The following is a 12,343-nucleotide window of genomic DNA, read 5'->3' on the forward strand; positions in this document are numbered from 1 at the left end:
CTACTATAATCATTAAATGATTTGGATGAGGAGCTTTGTCCTTCATTATCGTCCCATGTCATATAGCAAGCAACCTCTTAGTCACTTGATTCGTTCTCTGATTCACTTGAGCTAGTATCATCCCACGTAGCTTTCATCATCTTCTTTTTCTTCTTTTTGGCACCCTTTTTGAGCTGTGGACAATCAGGTTTAATATGTCCAACCTGTTTACAATTGTATCAAGTAGGGGGTTCTTTTTTATTTTCCTTTTTTACTAGTTTCTCCTTTTTCATATTTTGACCTTTTAAACTTTCTAGCAAACTTTTTGTTTCTTTTAAAGAATTTTCCAAACCTCTTAGTAATGAATGCTAGTTCTTCATCATCTAAGTCACTTGTATCTTCCTCTTCTTCACTAGAGCTTTCTTTTGCTGCCTTAAGGGCTATAGATTTTCTATTTTTGTTTTCATAATTTCTTTCATTCATTGCCATCTCATAGGTGAGAAGAGATCCAATAAGTTCATCTAGTGAAGTATTCTTAAGATTTTTTCCTTCCGTAATAGCTATGTCTTTAGGTTCCCAATTGGGTGGAAGACCTCTAAGGATTTTTCGAATCATTTGATAAGTGGAGTAATTCTTTCCTAAGACATTAAGGGAGTTTATGATATGAGTGAACCTAGTATACATGCTTGTGATAGATTCATCCGAGTTCATTCTAAAGGCTTCATATTCACTAGTAAGCATGTCAATTCTATTATCTCTTACATCAATGGTGCCTTCATAAGTTACTTCTAGTTTGTCCCATGTTTCTTTTGCTATTTTGCAAGCCATGAATCTATTGAGCTCATTTATGTTAAGGGCACAATATAAGGCATTAATAGCACTAGAGTTTACTTGTAACATCTTATAATTAATTTCAGTCAGAACTTCTTTTCCATTTATTAGTTTGGTAGGAATTAAGTTACCATGTGTGACAACCTTCCAAGCTTTCCAATCCATAGTTTGAAGATAGATTCTCATATGTTGTTTCCAAAAGGTGTAATTTAGTCCACAAAAGATTGGTGGTCTAGTTGAGGATTGACCCTCTCCAAAGGGAGCTACTCCAACACGTGCCATGTAGATCTTTATATAACTACTTTTTAAGATTTGTTATAACACGACTCTGATACCAATTCAACGTTAAGGAGTTGTCCCAAGAAGGGGGGGTGGGTGGGTGGGTGAATTGGGTTATTAAAATTTTTAGTTCTTTTTATGAATTCTTAACTTCTTGTTGATTTAGCAATCACACAGCAAAAACTTAATTGAATAATCAATCCAAAAACCAACATACAAGTAAAAAAAAACTTAATCAACCTAATAACCAATCAATGACTAAAGTAATCAATCAAAAAAAATACCCAATCAAATATAATTTGCAGCACTTTAGCAAATTTGAGCTCAAGGTATTTGGTTCTAGCCTTATGAATTTATGTAAGCCCTGTATTGAATGAAATTTATTTGCACTCTCTTAATTAAGATTTTCGCAAACGATTAAACAATGCACTCCCTTTTGGGTTTCCGCAAAAGTTTAATCAAAATGTACTTTCTTATATTAAGAGTCTTTTTTAATCTCAGTTTTTAATCTCAGCAACCTGCACTTTGCCTACACACATAATATATATATATATATATATATATATATAAATATGTGCCGAAAATAAAGAGAGGGAAAGAGAGACACTTAGATTTTTACGAGATTCAGCTTATCCCTAGCCTACGTCCTTGCCTTAGGCCAATACCACCTAATGATTCCACTAGTGCACTCCTTTCCAGGTGGAGCAAACTGTTACAAGCGATACCCAATGCTTAGTCACTCCTTCAATAGGCTAGAGCAACACCTCTCCAAGCGATACCTCACGTTTGGTCCAACGATCCAACAACCTGGAATCGTTAAACAACTACAAGAAACAAGAAACAATATGGTGTACAAATACACTCTCACAACAAAGCTGATTAGTACAATTTAAAAGCACTATTATACTTCAATATTCAAATATCAAATTGAAATAGATTGAAGCTCAAGAAAGATTTCACCAAGTTCCTTCTCTAGATGAAAATCAGCAATTAGAACTCAAATTAGGATGTTTCAGCACTTTAGATTTTCAGTAAATTAGTATTGCAAGAAGTTGAGCAAGAGAGAGCACCAAGAATTTCAGCTTATGAACAGATTTTGAATTTTTTGGTAAGTTTAATTTGCTTAAAACCATGTATTTATAGGCTTCTAAAAGTAATTTCATGTTACCCAAGATTACTTGGAGTTTTTCCTAAGTTTTCATAAAACTTGGGGCACAAGAAACCTTAATTTGAATTTTAAAATATTTTTTAAAAAATAGTCATTAATAGTGTTTAGTAGAGTGAAGTGTTGGGTTCAGTCTTCTGAAGTACTTTAAACAGTAAAAAAATTTGAACTGGATACAGGGTTAGATGACTGAACTGAAGGGTTCAGTATTCTGAGAGTGTACTACCTCTTTTGTGTATCAATTGGAAAATCTGTTGGGAATAAACGAACAAATTCCCAAAACCTGTGAGAAACAAAATAGAGAAAAAATAACGCCAAAGAAAAATCAATCACACGCACAAGACAATATTTACGTGGTTCGGAAATTTTGCCTACGTCCACGGAGTTGCAGGGATTTGAATATTATTAGGAAGAAAGCACAGAGAGTGCGGCAATACAATGCTCTCGCTCTATCACGGGTACAACCACACAAAACCTAATCACCCGAAAGCACCCCTTTTATATGTTGCGCCTAGGGTTCCGTTCCGAATGGGCTCCAAAAATTTTCCACAAGTATGGCTCCAAAAACTTCAGTCTTCTGAAGTAACTCTTCAGTCTTCTAGACGTACACCTCAATCGTCTAGGCAGACCATATTCTGGTTTTTCTGTTTCATTTTCAATAGTTCCTTTTGCTCTCTAGCTTTGATTACTTATAAAACATATTTTTGGGGTTCAAAATAAGGTCTCTGAGTCCATAATTAACCTTAAAGAGCTTCAAAATATTTCATGAGATATTTAAACATGAAGTACTTACAATATTGGTCTTAAAGCCTAACACTTTATTCTTCAAGCCTTCCATGGTATTTTGCTTCATGTCCCTTTTGACTTGAGCTTGAGTTAGCTTTAAGTTCCTACATACGCTTTACTTATGTTGGTGTTGCTTTGAACTTCCTTTAGATCATTCTACATATGAATGTGGCTTTTGAGTCATTGAGCTTTCCATTCCTTTTCTTTTGATCTTTGTCTATAAGCAATCTTGAAACATCATCACTCAACCAACACATATTAAATCATCCTTTATTTTTTATCATCAAAACAAGATTGAAAAGCCATTTTAGGCCAATAGTGTGCGAGAGAAACAATCCCCATGATGATTAATTAATTATTTTATTTTCTCTATTTTAAATGTTTTATTTACCCGACCATTAGATATTGGGAAGTCTTGCACAAGAAAAAACCCCCCATTACCTCCATTTTCTCAAAGGTATTCAAAGATATAACCCTAAGACCAAAGGAAGGTTCATTATTATAAGTTGATTTGTTCATATCCAAACAACACACCAACGTATTCAAAGATCAAAGTGACATGTAAGCAAACAAGATAAGCAATGCACATGCAAAATAAACGTACAAAATATACATACAAACATGCATACCAACATACATGTAATCACATATGCAAAACTTATATGAAAGGTGTGTACCAAAATCAAAGAGTCTAATAGAATCACCATTGAGCAAGCCCAAAGTGATTTCGTTAGATTGTTTGCTCCTTAGGTGATGATTGAGGACTACATAACCCATTTTATTATTTCCTTCGTACAGGGTGGTGCACACCCACACAAGCTCACAAGCACATACATGTAGAAATGAACATCCATGCAACCTAATATTAAGCAAAGCACACATTCAATAGTCACTCACAAGTTAAAAAAAAACCAAGAAATGTTTAGAAACATACAAGGGAGGTTTTTTTTTTTTTTTTTGTAATTTGAGGCAATTTTTAAATATTTTAAATGATTCTCAAATTTTCCTTTTTTTTTTTTTTTTTTGTATTTTTAGATTTTTTTTTTATTTTTTGGCTTAAAAACTCCCTAAAATGCTTCTAAATTTTCTTGATTTTTGGTGATTTTTCTATAATTGTTTTCTATTTTTAATAAATTTTTTAATGAGTTTTTGGGAATTTATATTAAAAAGGAAATAGAGAAAAAAAAAAAAAACTTGGTTCAATTGGTCAAAAGCTAGTTAAACTAGTCAATGGGTCAGTACTAGTTGACTTGGGTCGAAGGGAGAGCAGGGAAGTGCCACTTGGCATGGGGTAACGTCATGCTAACATCACCTAGAGGCATCAGAGGATGCCCTCTGGAGCTTGAAGGGTGATAAATGACATTGTATGGACTTTTTTTTTTTTTTTTTCTTAGGGGGATTGGTTACCTTTTTCTTATTAATATTTTTTATTTTTTTTCTTTCATGTTCTCCGACTCTCTCTTTACTACCCATCACATCTCTCTCTCTCTGGCAAATAACCATTAGGGTTCTCCATGCTCCGGTGATGCCACCACCACTGCCTCTATCGTCGTTGCCTCGATGAGCGTCCTCTAGCCACCACAATTGCTCTCTCTCTCTCTCTCTCTCTCTCTCTCTCTCTCTCTCTCTCTCTCTCTTAGGTCTTCTCACTGTCCCCCCCTCATCTCATTTCACTCTTCCTTCTCAATTTTATTCTTCTTTTCTTTTCTTTTTTTCCCTTTTTTTCCTCAAAACTGACTTTTTCTTTCTGTGCAAGGTTCTCCTAACCCAAAAAAAGGTTGCACTTTTTTGTTCTTTTTATTTTTATTTTTTGTGGTGAGATCCACTACAGATCAACCATGGTTTGACTCTCTCTCTCTTTTTCATTCTTCTACTTTCTAGGCTGCCAAACAGCCCTCGCCCCATTTTCTCTCTATTTTCTTGGTTGCCAAACGACTCCTTCTTTTCTCTTGTCAATGTTTTTTTTTTTTTCTTTTGTTGGCTATTAAACAACTACTAGCCCCACTTTCTTTTCTTTTATTTTTCTTGCATGTTCGAACAAATAGATTTGGGGCTGAGATTGGGTCTAAGTCACAAGTTGACCTGATTTGGGGTTTGGGTTTGGACCATGGATCAATCTAGAATGCGGGTCTCGGTAACCCATTCTAGTCATGGGTTGACTCGACTAAAAATGAACTCGGGTATGAAGTTAACCTAGTTGTAGTACGAGTGGGGGTTGTGTTGACCCGACTAAAAATGGACCTAAGTCTCGTGGGTTGACCTGATTTTTTATTTGGATTTTGGGTCTAAGTTAACCAAAATAAAGAAACAAGTCGGGATTTAGATTTAGATCCTAATGTGGATCTGAACTCACTTTGCTGCAATCAATCCAAAACAAGAAACCTTGAAATTCGACCTTCCATTCATCCTCAAAATCACAAAAAACACATTTGAGGTTTCTAAAAATTCAAGCCATTCAAAATTGAACAATTCAAATTTGAGCCTATTGAATATTAATAGCACTGCCTATTTATGCATCCATCCCCCTAAACACTAAAACCAATTTCAACAATATTAACATTAAAGCCTTTTGAACTCCTTTGCACCTCACTCCCTGAATGCATCTTCTTTTGAATTGGCAGCACTCAAATCACCAAAATAGCTCTCTCTCTCTCTCTCCCCCCCCCCACCCCCTCCTTCCCTTGCTGCCCTCTGATCCCTACTTTAGTTTACCCCACTTCTAGCCCGAAATGGAAAGGTAAATTCCATGATTTCAGAGATTTGCCTCCCTAATTGGTAAATTGACAACCAACAATTTCTGGTTTCTTGGGCAACCATTTTTTTGCAATGGTTGATGCAGGCAACATAGGGGCATGGTGCTAGGCCAGTTGGTGATTGTATGGTGATTGATGTAGTTGACATAATGGCAAATAGCTTTTTAACATTAGAAAAAAATTTATACACGGTCAAAAAAATAATATAATAAGGCGGAGTCGCTAATTCCTATGGGAATTTAGCTTTAGGATCCGTATAAGACCCGTCCTAATGTCCTACCCGGGTCCACGCCGGCAATCTCATGATTTTCTCTTTTTCTGCCTCCTCCCTGCCTGCGTGCTTCACCTCACAACTGTTTTTAAGACTTGTTCTCATCTGCCAGCATTTGTGAAACCATGGCTATCGGAAGCATTTTCTGGTTCATGCATTCCTCTCTCTTCCTCTGCTCATTCTTGAAGACCCATTTTTCTTTAGGAGCTGATACCATTTCAGCTGGCAACTCATTGTCAGGGGACCAGACCATAATCTCTGCTGGCGGAGAATTTGAGTTGGGTTTCTTCAATCCTAGTAATTCCTCAAGCTTCTACATAGGTATCTGGTACAAGACAATTTCTTTACAGACAGTAGTTTGGGTGGCAAACAGGGATGAACCCATCTCTGATAAACACTCCTCGGAGCTTAAGATGCTCGATGGCAATTTAGTTATTTTTGATGGGTCTCAAAACCCAGTATGGTCTACAAATTTAGATTTCACTACTTCAAGTTCTACAGAAGCTGTTCTATTGGAAAATGGAAATTTTGTTTTGAGAGACGGGCCAAATTCGTCAAGAACAAAATGGCAAAGTTTCGATTTTCCCACAGATACATGGCTTGCAGGTATGAAGTTTGGATTGAATAAGCGCACCAATCGGACACAGCGCCTTACTTCGTGGAAAAGTTCAAATGATCCTGGTACTGGAATCTTCACTTTTGAACATGACGGAGATGGGTCTAGTCAGTATGTTTTAATTTGGAACATGACTAGGCAGTATTGGACTAGTGGGGAGTGGAATGGGCAGTGTTTTGGTATGGTTCCTGAAATAAGAATCACTCATTTATACCCTTCAATAGATTTTAATTTCAGCTATGTTATGAATGAGAACGAGAGTTATTTCACCTATTCATTGTCTAATACTTCCATTAAATCTAGAGCTGTACTGGATTTATCTGGGCAGATCAAGGCATTGGCCTGGTTGGAGTCTTCCAAGCAATGGTATCTGTTCTGGGCCCAGCCTCAACGGCAATGTGAAGTGTATGCTCGTTGTGGGCCATTTGGAATTTGCAGCGAGAAGACTGATAATTTCTGTCGTTGCTTGTCGGGTTTTGTCCCAAGCTCTCAGAAGAATTGGAGTTTGAGTGATTGGTCCGGTGGTTGTAAGAGAAATGCCAATTTGCAGTGTGGTAATAATGCTTCTAAAGGGGAGGAAGACAAGTTTTTTCCAATGCCTAACATGAGATTGCCTGTGAATCCACATACATTGGGGATTCCAAATCTCGGAGAATGTGAATTGGAATGCCTGAGTAAATGCTCTTGCCCTGCTTATGCTTATAATGATGGTGTGTGTTCCATATGGATTGGAGACTTGTTAAATCTGCAGCAATTGTCACAAGATGACAATAATGGAAAAGTTCTCTTTCTTAGACTCTCCGCATCTGAATACACTGCTCACAAGAGTAGTAAGGGAGAAGTTGGTATAGTTGTGGGCTCAGCTATGGGTTTATTGGCACTATTTGGTCTTGCCTTGATTTTGTGCCTTTGGAGGAGAAGGAGATCAATCAGATCAGCAGAAACTGTGGAGGGTTCATTGGTGGCATTTAAATTCAGAGATCTGCAAGCTGCAACAAAAAATTTCTCAGAAAAATTGGGAGGAGGAGGTTTCGGGTCAGTCTTCAAAGGGACATTGCCTGATTCCACTCTGGTAGCTGTGAAGAGGCTTGAAAGTATCAACCAAGCAGAGAAGCAATTCCGAACAGAAGTCAGCACAATTGGGACAATCCAACATATTAACTTGGTTCGGCTTCGGGGGTTTTGCTCTGAAGGCAGTAAGAAGTTATTGGTCTATGATTACATGCGAAATGGGTCTCTAGATTCTCATATTTTTTGTGGGAAAGATTCATCCAAAGTGTTGGACTGGAAATCAAGGTACCAAATTGCATTGGGGACAGCAAGAGGACTGCTCTATCTCCATACCAAGTGCAGAGACTGCATCATACACTGTGACATAAAGCCTGAAAACATTCTTTTGATGCTGGTTTCTTTCCTAAATTGTCAGATTTCGGCCTTGCAAAGCTTGTTGGTCGGGAGTTCAGCCGGGTCTTGACCTTTTTCAGAGGCACAAGAGGCTATCTCGCACCGGAATGGGTTTCAGGCATGGCTATAACTGCCAAAGTGGACGTTTACAGTTATGGAATGACGCTTTTTGAATTGATATCAGGAAGACGAAACTTTGAGCAATCTGAAAACAGCAATGTCCAGTGCTTCCCTGTTTGGGCTGCAAACAAAATAATTGAAGGCAGTGATGTCCTTAGCCTATTAGACCAGCAATTGGATGGAAATGTGGATGCAGAAGAGCTAAGCAGAGTCTTTAAAGCCGCTTGTTGGTGTATCCAAGATGATGAAAGTCATAGGCCGTCAATGAGTCAGGTGATTCAAATTCTTGAGGGTGTTTTGGATGTTGAACTGCCAGTGATCCCAAGGTCTCTCCAAATGCTTGTCGAAACCCGGGGCATATAGTTTTCTTCACCAAGTCATCCTCAAGCCAAAGTTTGCAAGCAAGTTGCCATCCCTCAGCTTCCTCTCTGGCCAAGAGAAACACTGACGTTGGGTGTTGAAGAACGTAAGTTGAAAATGCACAGCTCCATCAAATTTGGTCAACTACATAATTCTATATTTTCAATCCGTGGTACAAAGGTTTGCTTTTTCAGTGGTTTCTTTTGTTTCTACTAATCACATATCGTTTCTCATATATTTCATAGGAGCATCAGTTTCCGAGTCTTGGTTAATGTCACAAGCTGAAGTTTCTCAGGAAACATGGCTCGTTATTTTGAATAATTATGCCTCAGCATTTTAGTGTATGAACTGCAAAATAAACATAAGCTCCTGCTGATTTACAGCATACTGGACCTTGAATTGGTAAAATAGAACTTGACTTGCAGGTGTTCTCTTCCCATTTATTTTGAATGGACAATTTTGAATGACACTTTGCTCAATTCTTACGACTTACCACCCCTTCATTTGAGGAAGTCTCCTCATGGAAGTTATTTTTTTTTTTTTTTAACAAAAATTCCAAATTTATTGATAGCCTTTACTTATGCGGGAGGAAAACCGTGGTTACACTCATGTCACAAGGGATTTACAAAACCAAAACAAGTCTAGCAAAACCTGTACCAAAAACCAACTAAAACAAACTAAACAAGCCCAAAAGTTATACAGAAAAAAAAAAAAAAAAAAAACACAAACAAAAACAAATTACTTGCAAACTGATGTAAAATACCTTAAAAAAAAAAAAAAAAAAAAAAAAAAACCTCGAGGAAGACATAGAAGAACCAAATAATGACAATTAAAGACGAATATTTGGAATACTCATCTTATGCATACAAATTAGACCTCTCATTTTGCTTGGCAGCACATCACCTTCAAAATATCCCTAATGGAAGATGACTAATAGGGTCATGACTAAATTTATACCACATTGTCGTTGAAATATACTTTCCTAAAGTACAATTATGCTCAATGCACACAAAAAACAAATACAAAAAAGTAGAATAGAAAATCGAAACTTGAAAAGATACAAACTAAAATTGAAATGACTGAAACACATCTAGGGTGGTTGTCCTAAAATAAAAATTAGCAACCATGAGATGCAGTAAGTTCTCTATTAAAAGAAAAATTTTGTAATGTATGTGTATTTGTTAGCAGTATTTCTATTTGTGGATGCTTGGATGGCCAATAATTAGAAATACATTAATATAAATTAAAAAAAATTAAATGGAAAATATAAATCAAACCAAAACAATTGCAAAAACTCAAGGTTAAATTAGATTTATTAATTTTCTATCTCAAAAAACAAAGAAATAGTTTTTGCAATGAAATATTTACTTTAAAGCCCAATCCACTTTTTTTTTTTTTTAAAAAAGAAGGGCATCACCTCTATTTATTTATTAATAAATCCCCACTTTTGGCGGAAGAATACCGTGATTACAAGATAATCAAAGGGAGAAATAAAAGACAAAACTTTAAAGGCCTCACAAATAACAACACCAACATCCAGCCAAAATAGGATTATAAGTCCAATCAAAACAAAACAAAACAAGGATCTACAAAACAAATATCACACAACAAAACAAGCCTAATCCACTTTAAACTTTATTGAAATATTAAAAACTCAAGCTTGATTTGGCATCTAGGCAAAGAAGGACCATTAACACTAAAGCCTAATTCATGTCCATGGACATGATACCTTGATGCAAAAAGTCGTTGTGCACATGACGTACTCATCGAAGTACTCAGAAGAGTGAATTTCGTGTGTGCCCACTAAAATCGACTACTAGGCAGATCTTATGTAAAGCTGAGTAGGGGAGAGAGACTAAATGCACTACAAGAAAAAGTACTTTTGGTGACAACAGAATTTGTCCCTTAGAGTCACAAATTCATCGCTAAAGACTTTTGGCAATGAAATATTTTTGTTGCATGCTTGTCCTTAAAAGGTGTTACTAAATATTTTTAGAGAAGAATAATGAAATTCGTTGTGATAAAGTTGTTTTTAGGGATGATATTATTTCGTCCCTAAATATTGCTACGACTATTACGTATGTTTTTTGTGACAAAAAAGTTATCCCAGAAAATAGTAAATCTTTTTGCGATGAAATAAAGTCATCCCTAATTATAATAAGGGAGGAAACAAAGTTGTTAGCAATTATCACTAAACAGTTTCATCCCTCAATATCGTTAGAACTATTACGTATGTTTTTTTTTGACAAAAAAAAGTTGTCCCTAAAAATTGTAAAGCGTATTAATTATAATAGGGGAAAGAATAAAGTTGTTGCCAATTACTAGTAGACATCAATTAATTACAAAAATTATGCATCCCCAAAGGTATTTAGGGATGAAAAAAAGTCGTCCCTGAAAGTTGTTGGCAATAGCAATATAATTTGAGTGATGATACTATTAGTGACAAAAAAACGTTTTATTGCAAAAACTGGTTTCATTATTTTCCCCATTTTTTCCTGATTTTTGTCGTGAAATGAAATGTAGTTCCTATACATTTCAATGATTGAAAGTATAAAACACTTGCTACTAAAAAGGCCAAAATGCAGTCACTGTTCCATTCAAATGCACAGCCATTATTAAAAAAGGTCTAAATACCGAATGAAATATTTAAAAATTTATTACATGAAATGTAACAACCCGAATAAAAATGGAATTTGAATAATTAAGAGGGAGAGAAATAGAAATAGAAGCAGAAGGAGGCCGTAGACTTCGTCGACGAACGCGGATAAAATGATTTCAAGAGATTGCCTGGATTCGTCGATGAATACAGGGGTTTTTCGACGAGTGTAGAAGAAAATTCGTAGATGAATACATGGATTCGTCAACGAGAAAATACCGAGTGGGGTTTTGGCCGCTCTGAATTTTGTAGACGAATACAGGGTCTCATCGACGAAGTTAATGAAGGACTTGTTGACGAGGTGACGTGTCTCGTCTACGAATCTGGCCCTATATATATATATATATATATATATATATATATATATATTAAAAATCTGATTTTTATCTTCATTCTTAAGCAATCTTCACCTTCTCTCTCTCTCTTTCTCCCCTTTGGCCCTCTCTCTCTCTCTCTCTCTCTCTCTCTCTCTCTCTAATCATTTTTTGGCCAAATATATGTCGGATCGACAATCTGAAGTCACCACGACGCTTCTGGCGAAGTTCTCTACGAGTTTGATGGAGCGGATCGTTGGGAAAACGAAGTTGGAAATTATCCCTGAGTTGAGGTAAGACTTTTTAAGCCAAATTTGGTCTTATGGTAGTTATAGGAAATGATGTATGCATGAAAATACTGAAGTTTAGTACTGTGAGTTTTCAGTTTCAGGGTATTGATAAGAAAATCCTACGGGGGTTAGGCTAAGATATTTTAGGGGTTTTCTCAGTAGTCAGGTAAGGAAATAAACTAAAACAGTTATTTTTCCATGCAAATTATTATTAATTATGGGCAAATCTATTTTCAGAAAAGCATATGTTATGTTTGTTTATTACGAATGAAATGTACGATTAGGAAAATACTACTATGATGATTAAAATGTATATGTATGTGTGAGATACCAAAAAATCACGATTTTAGAATATGAAGTATGACTTTTAACAGAACATGTGTGGCATGAATATTATTTTACGAGAATTGTATTATGATATGAAAGATTTTACGAGCAAAGCATATATTTAGGTATCATGAAAAGGCGAGTTATGTTGTGATGATTTTGATGAATATATGATAAATGATTTATTTTCAG

The 12,343-nt window shown here is 35.9% G+C and overlaps 1 pseudogene; it reads left to right on the forward strand.

Annotated features, from left to right (window-relative positions):
- The first annotated feature begins 6,189 nt into the window (after window positions 1-6,189).
- Window positions 6,190-8,665, forward strand: LOC131148175 (G-type lectin S-receptor-like serine/threonine-protein kinase At2g19130; annotated as a pseudogene).
- Window positions 8,666-12,343: the final 3,678 nt, after the last annotated feature.

This window comes from Malania oleifera, chromosome 2, assembly GCF_029873635.1.
Source record: "Malania oleifera isolate guangnan ecotype guangnan chromosome 2, ASM2987363v1, whole genome shotgun sequence".
NCBI lineage: Eukaryota > Viridiplantae > Streptophyta > Magnoliopsida > Santalales > Ximeniaceae > Malania > Malania oleifera.